The sequence below is a fragment of the Microtus oregoni genome, unplaced genomic scaffold (assembly GCF_018167655.1).
Source record: "Microtus oregoni isolate MIOR12 unplaced genomic scaffold, Mior012 000032F_ref0000030, whole genome shotgun sequence".
In the NCBI taxonomy this organism is placed as follows: Eukaryota; Metazoa; Chordata; class Mammalia; order Rodentia; family Cricetidae; genus Microtus; species Microtus oregoni.
In genome coordinates, this window is record NW_024543091.1 from 15,982,052 (window position 1) to 15,994,853 (window position 12,802).

Here is a 12,802-nt window from a genome sequence, read left to right on the forward strand (position 1 = left end):
TGCCAAGTTGACAACTAAAGCCAACCATCACTGTACTGATGTAGTTACTGATAACTACATAAAACAACAGACCTTAATGTAGTAATAAGGGTGGCGGGGCCGCTTCCCCAGCACCCCAGCCACCGCTCTGCTAGCTTATGCCCCGAAATAACAACACACAAACTGTATTCATTTAATCACTGCTTGGCCCTTTAGCCCTAGCCCTTACTGGCTAATTCTCACATCCCGATCAACCCATCTCTAATAATCTGTGAGAACCGGTCTTACCGGGAAGATTCTAGCCTAGTCCATCCTGGGTCAGAGCTTCATGCCAGGAGCGGGGCATGGCGTCTCTCTCTGAGGCGTCTGCTCCCGAGAGAGCAGAGCTGTGGAGTCTCTGACCTCACTTCCTCTTCCTCCCAGCGTTCTGTTCTGTTTACTCCTCCCACCTATCCTCTATCCTCTAACCAATAAAATGGGCCAGGGCAGTGCCTTTATTAGCCAATGACCTTCCTCCATCACCTTAAGGAAATGCAAAGTTGCCGGGCAGTGGTGGCGCATGCCTTTATTGCCAGCACTTGGGAGGCAGAGGCAGGCGGATCTTCATGAGTTCAAGGCTAGCCTGGTCTACAAGAGCTAGTTCCAAGACAGCTAGGACTGTTAACACAGAGAAACCCTGTCTCGAAATACCAAAGAAAAAGAAAAGAAAAGAAAAAAAAAATAAGGAAATGCCAAGTGATGCCACAGTGGTGGATTACCATTCAGCTACCAAAACGGCTAATGAACAATAAACCACAAACCCAATGCTGGTAGTTGATTAAAAAGATAATAGTAATATGTGATTGACAAAATATGAAACAGCTACATTAGAAAAAAGCTTGGCACTTTCATTAAAGGGTAAGCATACCTCTGTCATACCACCCAGAATTTCGCTCCTTCGTAGACACCTGAAAGCAGGACAGACTGACAGAGACACAAAGAGTCATCCGTGAGCACATGTCATCCGTCATCATGGAGTGGAAGACAGGAGCAGGAGGCCGCTGGTCCCAGCGCATCCACAGGCAGGAGGCAGAGAGCGATGAGTGCTCCTCTTAGATCACTTTTCCTTTTTTATGCCGTTTGGATCCACGAAACTGTGCCAACCTCAATTAACCTAACCTAGATAAACCATCACAGGGATGCCTGGAGGTTTATTTCAAGGGCTAGTCTAGATACTAGGCTACTGTTGACAGTTGACATAAACCATCATAATTATAACAAGTCTCCTTCCCACAGGCTCATGTGTCGAACACTTGGTCTCTAGCTGGGGCTGTGTTGTGGGAGCTGCGGGTTGCATTTTGCCACCCGGCTCCCGCCACTGGCTAGCTTTACCTGAAATAACAAAATACAAATTGTATTCTTTTAAACACTGCCTGGCCCATTTCTATTAATGTGTGTAGCACCCCAAGGTGCACTTACCGAGAAGATTCTAGCCTACGTCCATCCTGGGTTGGAGCTTCATCGTGTCTGCCCCAGAGAGGAGAGCTATCGAGTCTGAGCTCACTTTCTCTTCCTCCCAGCATTTTGTTTTGTTTATTCCACCCACCTATGTTCTAACCTATGAGGGCCAACCAGTTTCTTTATTAAGTGACCAATGACCTTCCTCCATCAGGGCTGCTATTTTGGCAAATCCTAGAGGTGAGGTTTGCTGGAAGATGTTGCCAGACGTGGAACACTGAAGGCATCCCTGTCTGTCTGCTTCTTGTCTGCTAAAAAGTAGAGAACAGTCTCTGCCATATGTTCCTGCCGCCATGACATTCTGCCTTCAGTGCCTGGGACCAGTAACAGTGGGCTGAAGTCCCCATGCCCTTCTTCCTTCCAAGTTGTTCTCTTGGGTATTTTTGTCAGGGCAACATGAAAGCAGCCGGTATACCAAAGCTCACACATCCAAAATAAACTCTCAAACGAAAGCTACACTTACCTCACTTATGACACTTCCTATCTTATACTAGTCACACATATATATGGGCCATGGCCCTGCAGGTTGAAAAACAGTGTACACACCTTCCCAAGTTAATCTTCAAGAATCTGATGTTTAGCAGCCAGGAAGTCATGCAGCAGCCAGAGTGAAAGGAATCCACCCCCATATGTAGCAGCACCCAGAGCAAAGGGAATCTAACTCCATATGCACAGGGACTCCGGGGCCTAGCATTTATCCTAAGGCTGAGCCCCACAGGGCCCACCATCTTCCCCACAGTGGGAGGGCCTGGCACTTTTTATTCTCACCTTCCCTTCAAATTTGCAATTCCCTTAGTGTTTCAACAGGAAAAGCGCGTTCCGGGGATACTGAGCAAGGATATGGCGACGAGGTGGCTCAGGAGGTAAAGGCACCTGCTTCCAAACCAGAGTTCAGTCTCAGAGACCAACCTAGTGGAAGGAGAAAACTGCTTCCCATGAGTTTTCATCTGACCTTGATACACATGCCTTGGCACATGCGTGCCCTCAAGCATATATACACGTAAAAATAACCAAACAGATCAGTTTGCCCTCCATTTTAATATTTCTTGTTTTATTTTACAGTGGTGGTGTGTACATGATAAGAACATGATATACATTCAAAATTATTTCCTGGGGAATGATGAGGGAAGACTTTTACTTTGTATTTCCTGGGGAAATGATGAGGGAAGACTTTTACTTTGTAATTCCTGGGAAACAATAAGGAAAGACTTCTATTTCCTAAGTTTCCAAAGTATTCAAACCCTTTATGGCAAGCATAGATTATTAAGTGTTGAAATGAGAAAAAGCAATTGTTTCTCATTTTAAACAGGGAGACACAGCAAGTCAACTGTCAGCAGGTGTACCATGTGGTTTTCCAAGGGCTCAGAGGCAGTCTTCATGCGCATTTCTGGAAGCTTCTGTTTTGTCTCTGTGTGGACTGTTGGGCACTGAAGCAGTATTTAAAGGGTACTGTGCCTCCATGCTCCACGGCATATGATTTCTGTGCAATCAGGATACCCAAGTATGCTCAAGAGCAAAATTAAAATCTAATCAGCAAACCTCTTTAGAGGAACTATTAAAATAATTTTAAGAGAAAAAAAGTCACCAAAATGTCAACTTTATCCTGAGGTAGTTCAGTTGATCTAAGATATTTTAATGTATTTCCTCTCCTCCTCATCCCTGCCTCTCTGCCTTCACCCGCCTCTCCTCCTATCTAAATACAACCTCAGACTGAATAGCTTCTGCGACCTCCTCTCACCCCCAGATCTAATCTTGGGTGAGAATGGCTCTAATTATAATTGACTTTCTCTTAAAAGTACTACTCTGCAAAATCTAGGGTGGGAAAAAACCCAGCATTGCCTTTGCAGGGCTCTTGGTTTGGGGCAGCAGTGATTGTGAAGGCTAACAAAACCCAAACAGGCCCAGCCAGGGAAGATGCTCAGAGGTGCTTGGGGCCAAGTCCAAGGTTTTGATTTTGATCCCTGGGCCCGACATGGTAAGAGAGGAAAACTGACTCTCAAAACTTGGCCTCTGACCTCCACAAGTGCCCCAAAGCATGTGCACCCCAATAAACACTCACACTAAATAAATGAAATATAAGAAGAAGGAGAAGGAAGAGAAGAAGGAGGAGGAGGAGGCAATGAATCCAGACAAAAAGGACATGAGGGAGGGTCCCAGAGATGAAGATATGAGGGAGGGTCCCAGAGATGAAGATATGAGGGAGGGTCCCAGAGATGAGGACACGGGGGAGGGTCCCAGAGATGAGGACACGGGGGAGGGTCCCATGATGTGGGAGTGTCATATATCAATCTGTTGATTTCATTGGTTAAGCAATAAAGAAACCTGATAGGTTAAAACATAGGTGGGAGGAGTAAACAGAACAGAATGCTGGGAGGAAGAGGAAGTGAGCTCAGAGAGAAGCCATGCTCCCCTCTCCCGGGTGAACGTGAGAGCTCTGCTCTCTGGGGCACACATGATGAAGCTCCGATCCAGGATGGACGTAGGCTAGAATCTTCCCCGTAAGCTCACCTTGGGGTGCTACACACATGATTGGAAATGGGCTAGTCCAGGTGCGAGAGTTAGCCGAGAAGAGGCTAGGTATAATGGGCCAAGCAGTGTTTAAAAGAATACAGTGTCCGTGTAATTATTTCGGGTATAAGCTAGCCAGGCGGCCGGGGTGCTGGGGACACAGCCCCGCCACTCCTATTACAACAGTCCAAGAGATGAAGGTATGAGGGAGGTCCCAGGGATGAGGACACGGGGGAGGGTCCCAGAGACGAGGACATGAAGGAGGGTCCCAGAGACAAGCTCTGCTTGTTACTGTTTGAGTTTCTCTTAGTGTTGCCTATGCCGACAATCAATTACCAGTCTTGATGCTACTGGAAAGTGGGAGACTTTAGAAGGTGGGGTTTGTGAAATGATGCTAGGTTTTTGAAATTATGCTATTGAAGGGTATGGCAAGACCCTGGCCCCTACCTCTTCACCCTGCACTTCATAGCCACCAAGAAACGAGCTGCCTCCCTCTGTGTAGACTTCTGCCATAATGTACCATGCTAACACAAACCCAGAGCAGCTTGACCAAGCTTTCACAGACCAGAACCTCTGAGATTATAAGCCCACATACATCTTTCCTCACTAGAAGTCAATTTTCTTGAGTATTTTTTGCAGCAGCAGAAAGATAAATTGTCATTTTTGATATTACTTCCATAGTTGTATCATTAAACTTTGGTGGTCATTAAAAAAACCTTCTCAACTGATGGAATATCTCCTCTGGTCTGTCAGGGTCCCAGTGGGATATCAGTTGATTGATCCTTAGTTCCCAGACATCCTTGAGCTACAGTAATGTCTCAAAATGAATTCACAGTCCTCCCTGGTTATACTCACAGATAAAGGATTCTCTTTTTCTCCAAGCAGGAGATGATTCAAACACCTAGCTGCAAAGCAAATGTGAATGACTCTGGGCCAGGGTGCATGTATTCAGATTACCCCATATTGTCCCAATGTGACGACAGTTTAATGAGGCTTTTGTTTCTTTCTTTTTGTTATGTTGTTGCTGTTGTTTTGAGACAGGGTTTCTCTATGTAGAAATCCTGACTGTCCTGGAACTCAATCTGTAGACCAGACTGGTCTGGAACTCACCGAGATCTGACTATCTCTGCCCCTCCACAAGTGCTGGGATGAAAGGCGTGTGCTACCATCACCTGGCTTAATGAAGCTTTTATTACAGAACAAAACACATTATAAATGAAGGTGGAAAACTGGGTAGGCAGGTTAGAGCAAAGTGGGGAAATCTCTGCTATAGGATTCAGATACCATCTGACATTCTTGGCTTTTGGGTCTGTAGTATTAAAGCATAGTGTATACATTCCAAAAGTGATTTTACTGATAATGACAAGGGTTTCAGGTCAGACACAGAGATGGGCGATATATAACAATGAAGAGACAAAAGAGAACTGTAGCTTTAACTGTAACTTCACACACCCTAGAGTCACTTGAGAATGGAGCCTCAACTGGGGGGATTGCCCAGACCAGGTCGGCCTTTGGATATGTCTGTGGAGGCTTGTCTTGATTTTTAATTAACCTAGGAGGACCCATTCCACTGTGGGCAGCACTATGCTTAAGCATGTAGTGCTGGGCTGTATAAGAAAGCTGGCTAAGGACAAGCTAGCCTAGAAGCCGGCTAGCAAGGAACATCCTCCATGGTTCCTGCTTCAGAACCTTCTTCCCTGACTTCCTTTCTCCTCACTGCCCTCCCATCAGCTTGTTCTCCTTGGGTACCAGAAGTGTACTGACCCCTCCCCAGAGGATGCTGCAATCCTGGCATCTGAGCAACTACTGCTTCCACTCTTAACTGTCCTCCATCACTTTTCCATCTGCCAACTCCAGAGATCATTTTCCAACTGAGGATGGAACTCTCATCTAAAACCCTTCTGTAGCTCTGACGTCAGTCGGGACCATTGCAACATTCACGATGGTCATCTGTCCTACGCTACAACCCCCTCACCACCTGTCCGGCCTTCTGTCTCTCTGTTCCTTCTCACAGTTAGATCACAGAGAAGGTTTAGAAAAGTGACAGGAACTCAGAGAGGTGAGGCTTCAGGGGACACAGCTGAAAGGCTAAGTCGTGCTAGAAAGTGTGAGGTGACCGCCAGTGAGCTGGGTCTTTCCATGGAAGTGAGAGTAACCGTCTACTGCCAATATAATCTTTGCTATTTCCAGATAAGTGTCACAGCTATGAGCAGAGAACCCCAAGTCCTCTGCCACCAAACAGCAGCCAACATTCTCTGTCTCCCTGTGGCTCTCTCCACCCAGGTTTATCCATCTTATCCTTATGGTTCTCATGGTCCCCAAATACATAAGCTCCCCAGCCTTACTCTTTTAAGCCGTGGTGAAGAGCTCTTCTTGGGACTTAGAATGTACTTCCTCTCTTGGTGCCCCTTCAGTCTACTGAACTCCTCCATACTTTTCAAGTCTCTCTTCTGTTCTAACACACGCACCTGAGCTTGTGTCTGTGTCTATGGAGGTCAGAGACTGGCATGGGCTTCTTCCTCTATGACTCTTCAGGGTATACTGGCTGCCCAGTGAGCTCCTGTCTCCCCATCTCTGGAATTACAGACAAGTGCCACCAAACCCAGCCTTTTAGGTGGCTGATGGGAATCTGAACTCAGGTTTTCATGCTTAAGAAACAAGCACTTGTTCACCTGTTAAGCCATCTCCGCAGCCCTGCTCTAGTTTCTTATTGGGACTTCAGTCAGAATGGACCATGACATACCTCAGGAGACTTATATAAGTTTAATTACCTCTTTAAGACCATTTCTTGGAGTATATACACATTCTGAGGTGCTAGGAGAAGAGAGGCTCCCCCTCTTGAGCTAAATTCTGCCTCAAAGAATAAAATCCAAGGCATGAGGGAAGCTGGAGCGCATCCCTCAGATTGCTTTGTCCATTCTCATGCCAACAGTACATGAGAGCCATTTATACGATCTACGGGAAACCAACCAAATGATCTTTCCAAATTGGATTTTTTTTGTCATCTCTAAATGGCCTTAGGAAATTCTCTAAATCCATGCATGGCATACAGAATATTCCAAGGCCTGGAATCTGTTTACTGCTCTGGATAACATTCTGGAGTAGACTATTTCCTCAAGTAAGTTGTGTGGAGTATTCCTAACTGTATGACCCTATGCTAGATGTTCAACAAATACTTTATGCAGCTCCTTTCTGTGCTAGGGTGATGATGTGAGATACAGAGGGGTCTGTATGCTATGAAGATGTTTTATTACCATTGGTTAATAAAGAAGTTAGTTGCTGTGGGTCTATGGCAGACAGAATAGTGCAAGGCAGAAATTCCAAGCAGAGATAGAGGAGAAAAAAAAAGGTAGAGTCAGAGAGACACCATGTAGCTGCCAAAGGAGAAAGATGCCTGCCCACCGGATCCTTACTGGTAAACCACGAGCCTCTTGGTAAAATACAAAATAATAGAAATGGGTTAATGTAAGATATAAGAGTTAGTTAATAAGAAGCCTGAGTTAATAGGCCAAGCAGTGTTTAACTAATACAGTTTCTGTGTGATTATTTTGGGCCTGGGGGGCTGGGAACAAACAAGCAGCATCTGCCTACAGAATGGCGCCCGCCATCCACTTTGGGTCCAGGTGCTTATGTGCCCACTCAGGGTCAGGAGGAAAATAGCGGAGACCATACCCGTGGCTGAGAGCCCCCATCTGGGCAGGCAGCGGGATCGGGTCTGCTAGTACACAGGCAAAAGAACATGGCGGATTCCCGCCGCCATACACAGAGATAGTTCCAGGCTGCACAGTGCACTACGTGGCAGATTTAGCTTTTATTCAGATAAAAAGGGTGCTGCACGGTGCTTCTCAGAGTTGAGGTGGTGATGACGGCTCCCACCTGGCAGTCCCAGAACTGGTGGTAAACTACCTCCACCATATTAAAAGGCTGAGAGAGCCAGAGCCAGACCAGGGCTTCTGCAACCAAGCTGCTTATCATTTTAAAAGCACTCCTTGTCAAAAAATAATTACAAGCTGGGCGGTGGTGGCGCATGCCTTTAATCCCAGCACTTGGGAGGCAGAGGCAGGCGGATCTCTATGAATTCGAGGCCATCCTGGTCTACAAGAGCTAGTTCCAGGACAGGAACCAAAAAACTACAGAGAAACCCTGTCTCGAAAATCAAAAAAAAAAAAAATTACAGATATATAATAAAAACAGATTCAGACAAAAAATAAACCTCTAAACAGGTCACTGTGTGTTTAAAAAATGTACATAGGCTTAAAAAAAAACTCAGAAAGATCTCAGTAAACCACCCCCAAATACTTTACCAAACAAAATGCAAAAGAAGTTTAGAGACAACTACAATCAAATTCCCAAATATTGTTTATAAATGTTTGTTTACATTTAAAGGGGATATGATATAGAGATGAATACTTTGCATTTGTATAGATCTTGGTCTACTGATAAAAAATTTAAGGTCAATTTTGTTACATGTATTTCTGTTTTTGTTAAAGGTATTGTGTTTGTGCAGTTCATTTAAAAATGTAATGTATAATTTAAAAATGCAGGCTAATAGTCATCTACAATTGTCAAACTTGTAATCATGTTAGTTAGGTTTTCTAGATGTACAGAGATATATTTCAGATGAATAGGTATTCTTCAAATCTTTCAGAGACCTTCAGAATATGGCATTTAACAGCCCGAACACACTGAACCTGATAGAAGAGAAAGTGGGAAGTACCCTACAACAGATGGGCACAGGAGATCGCTTCCTATGTATATCCCCAGCAGCACAGACATTAAGGGCAACATTGAATGAATGAGACCTACTAAAACTGAGAAGCTTCTGTAAAGCAAAGGACACTGTCACTAAGACAAAAAGGCAACCTACTGCCTGGGAGAAGATCTTCACCAACCCCACAACAGACAAAGGTCTGATCTCCAAAATATATAGAGAACTCAAGAAACTAGACTTTAAAATGCTAATTAACCCAATTAAAAAATGGGGCACTGAACTGAACAGAGAATTCTCAACAGAAGAAGTTCAAATGGCCAAAAGACACTTAAGGTCATGCTCAACCTCCTTAGCAATCAGGGAAATGCAAATCAAAACAACTTTGAGATATCATCTTACACCTGTCAGAATGGCTAAAGTCAAAAACACCAAGGATAGCCTTTGCTGGAGAGGCTGTGGAGGAAGGGGTAACCTCATCCATTGCTGGTGGGAATGCAATCTTGTGCAACCACTGTGGAAATCAGTGTTTCGGTATCTCAGGAAATTCAGGATCAACCTACCCCTGGACCCAGCAATACCACTCTTGGGAATATACCCAAGAGATGCCTTATCATATGACAAAAGCATTTGTTCAACTATGTTCATAGCAGTATTATTTGTAATAGCCAGAACCTGGAAACAACCTAGATGCCCTTCAATGGAAGAATGGATGAAGAAAGTATGGAATATATACACATTAGAGTACTACGCTGCTGTGGGGAGCCGTTCCCACATACTCCATTGCAAGATGACGCTGACCATCAGCACCACCACTGTAATCAAGCCAGTGCGCATGTGCATGGTAAATGACAGTTTACCTTGTCAAGCCAATGCGCATGCACATAGTAACTTTCCATCCCTTGTTCTCTGCCTCTCCTATGGCGTCATAGGGTTTGACAGGCTGCAGCCAGTCAGAGTTTGACATGTCCGAGGCGAGGACTGTTAAGCTATATAAGGGACAGGTTTTTGACCCTTGAGGTCTTCGCTCCGTAAGCTTATGCTCTCCCTCTCAAGATGCATAAAGCTTTTCTGCAGAAGGATCCTGAATGTGCCGTGTCGTTCTTGCTGGCGAGACGGTAGTGCGGGACATCTGGTGCCGAAATCCCGGGAATCTTAACATCGTCAGCACCGCCGGAGACCCCTTGGACTCAAGGAGGATTCAGAACTGCAGGTGAGTACGTTCAGAGAGGCATGTCTTTTTTGGATTTCAGATTGGACCTTTCATCGCCCTGAAGAGTAGCGTGGAGGCCTTAGTGATCTTCTGAGAGCGCTTTTGATCATCGTTTTGGGACCACCGTTATAACTGTTAGGTACGGTAAGTCCAACGTAGATAAGTGCTTCAGTCTCTTGTAGATAAAAGAGCCACCCACGGATACTTTCGTTTTTGCCGCACTTGTAAGACAGACGTAGATAAGCCGAGGGTGCCTGCTTGTCATCATGGGCTCCTCGCAGTCCGTTATCACAGCACTAGAGTTGGTGTTAAAACAAAGAGACATAAAAATTGCCCATCGGATGCTGAAAAACTTCGTAAAAGAGATTGATCAAGTGGCTCCCTGGTATGTTTGCTCCGGATCGTTGACTCTTGCCTCGTGGAACAAACTAGGTAAAGACCTCGATAAAAAACTAATTGAGGGAGACTTAAGGCAAGGAACAAAGGCCATTTGGAAGTTGGTTAAACACTGTCTGGAGGATGAAGCCTGCAAGGCTATAGTGGCAGAGGGAAGAAACGTCCTAGAAGTAGTCCAGGACAGTATGTCAGAAACTGAACGTACTGAGAGGTTGGGCGCATGCAGAAAAAAAATTAGCCCCTATTAAGGAAAAAGACCTCCCTGGTAAGTCTAAGGATGAGGGGATGAATACTTCGGACCCTAATGGTCCACAATGCACCATGATAAAAAAAAGTAAGGAGAATGGCTCTAGCCGGTACCCTCTGCAGGAACTTAAGGCTTTAAGTATAGATAGCTCTAATGACTCTGATAGCTCTGGGGATGAAGATTTAGACCCCAAGAAAGAAGTTGAACTAGATGAGGAAGCAGCCAGATATGAGAAGGAGAGATGTTATCCCGATGATCGCTTACAAAGGGACAGAGGACAGCTTTTTACACAGCCTCTTCACAGGTGGTTCCTTCGGCACCCCCTCCTTATGAGATGCGCCCAAGGGCCTTTTCCTTCCTTCCTGAGAAGGTAAAGAGAAAATTGCACTTGGCCTACCCCGTCTTTGAAGATGTGGAAGGAGGATGGGTGCACGCACCTGTGGAATATAGCCAAATAAAAGAATTGGCGGAATCGGTTAGAAAATATGGCGTTACCGCTAATTTTACCCTAGCCCAATTAGACAGATTTGCTATGACTGCCATGACCCCGGCTGACTGGCAAACGGTCACCAAAGCATCACTTGTTAGTATGGGTCAATATATGGAATGGAAAGCCCTTTGGTATGAAGCAGCCCAGGAGCAAGCCAGAGCCAATGCCATGGCTCTGACTCCAGAACAACAACAATGGACGTTCGATCTCCTAACTGGCCAAGGGCGTTTTACCGCTAATCAGACTGATTATCATTGGGGTGCATATTGACAGATTCCTGACACGGCCATTAGGGCCTGGAAAGCACTCTCTAGAAAAGGAGAAGCGAATAATCAGCTCACTAAGATCATTCAGGGCATACAAGAATCTTTTTCAGACTTTGTGGCGCGAATGACAGAGGTAGTAAGACGTATCTTTGGCGATCCTGAAATGGCCGTGCCTTTTATCGAACAGCTCATTTTTGAACAAGCCACCCAGGAATGTCGCACAGCCATAGCCCCCAGAAAAAGTAAGGGACTACAGGATTGGCTTAGAATTTGCAGAGAGTTGGTAGGTCCCCTCACCAATGCTGGGCTGGCCGCTGCTGTCTTACAAATACAAAAACCCCCCTTTAAGGAACCAGATAAAAGGGTCTGTTTTAACTGTGGCAAGCCAGGACATTTAAAGAAAGATTGTAGATTGTCAGAAAAGGAGAGGGCTCCCTCTACCCTCTGTTCCAAGTGTGGTAAAGGCTACCACAAGGCTGAACTACGCCATTCAGTGAGGGATATAAAAGGCAGAATTCTTCCCCCATTAAGGGCACCTGTTACTGAGGGATCAAAAAACGGGACAGTGGGCCCCCGGTTCCAGGGCCCACAAAAATATGGGAACAGGTTCATCAAAATGACCGACGAGGTCTCTCTAGGGACAGAGCAAGAATGGACTTGTGTGCCTCCTCCGACTTCATACTGATGCCCCAAATGGGAGTACAGCCCATCCCTGTTCGGGTGCCTGAGTTTTTACCCCAAGGAAGTGTGGGCCTTATCCTGGGGCGAGGATTGCTTACCTTACAGGGACTTATTGTCCACCCCGGTATTATTAATAACCAACACACTTCTGAAATTCAAACATTGTGCTCCAGTCCAAACGGAGTCTTTTCTATCAGCAAAGGAGACAGAATAGCTCAGCTACTACTCCTTCCGGGTGAAGCCCATCAAAAACCAGGAGATAGACAGATGGGATCCTCAGGTCAGGATTCGGTCTATTTCTTGCCAGTCTTCAGGACCGACCAAAACTATCCCTCTGGGTTAATGGCGAGCACTTTGAAGGGATTCTGGACACTGGAGCGGACAAGAGCATAATTTCCTCCCACTGGTGGCCAAAATCTTGGCCAATCACTGAGGCATCACATTCACTACAAGGTTTAGGATATAATGCTCACCCAACCATTAGCTCCTCGGTCCTTATCTGGAGAACCATGGAGGGACAACAAGGACGGTTTACCCCGTATGTGCTCCTCCTGCTGGTTAACCTATGGGGAAGGGACGTTATGCAAGACATTGGATTAACATTGTCTAATGAATATTCACCACAAGCTACTGATATAATGAGAAAGATGGGGTACGAAGCAGGAAAAGGGCTGGGTCACTAGGACAAGGACAGATAGAGCCGGTAGCGCCCAACCCCAACCAAGAAAGACAGGGCCTGGGTTTTTCCTAGGCGCCACTGGGGCAGCACGACCTATACCATGGAAAACAGAGACTCCAGTGTGGGTTCCCCAGTGGC

At 45.7% G+C, this 12,802-nt stretch overlaps 1 pseudogene; it reads left to right on the forward strand.

Moving 5' to 3' along the window:
• The first annotated feature begins 10,882 nt into the window (after positions 1 to 10,882).
• Positions 10,883 to 11,989, forward strand: LOC121465969 (annotated as a pseudogene).
• Positions 11,990 to 12,802: the final 813 nt, after the last annotated feature.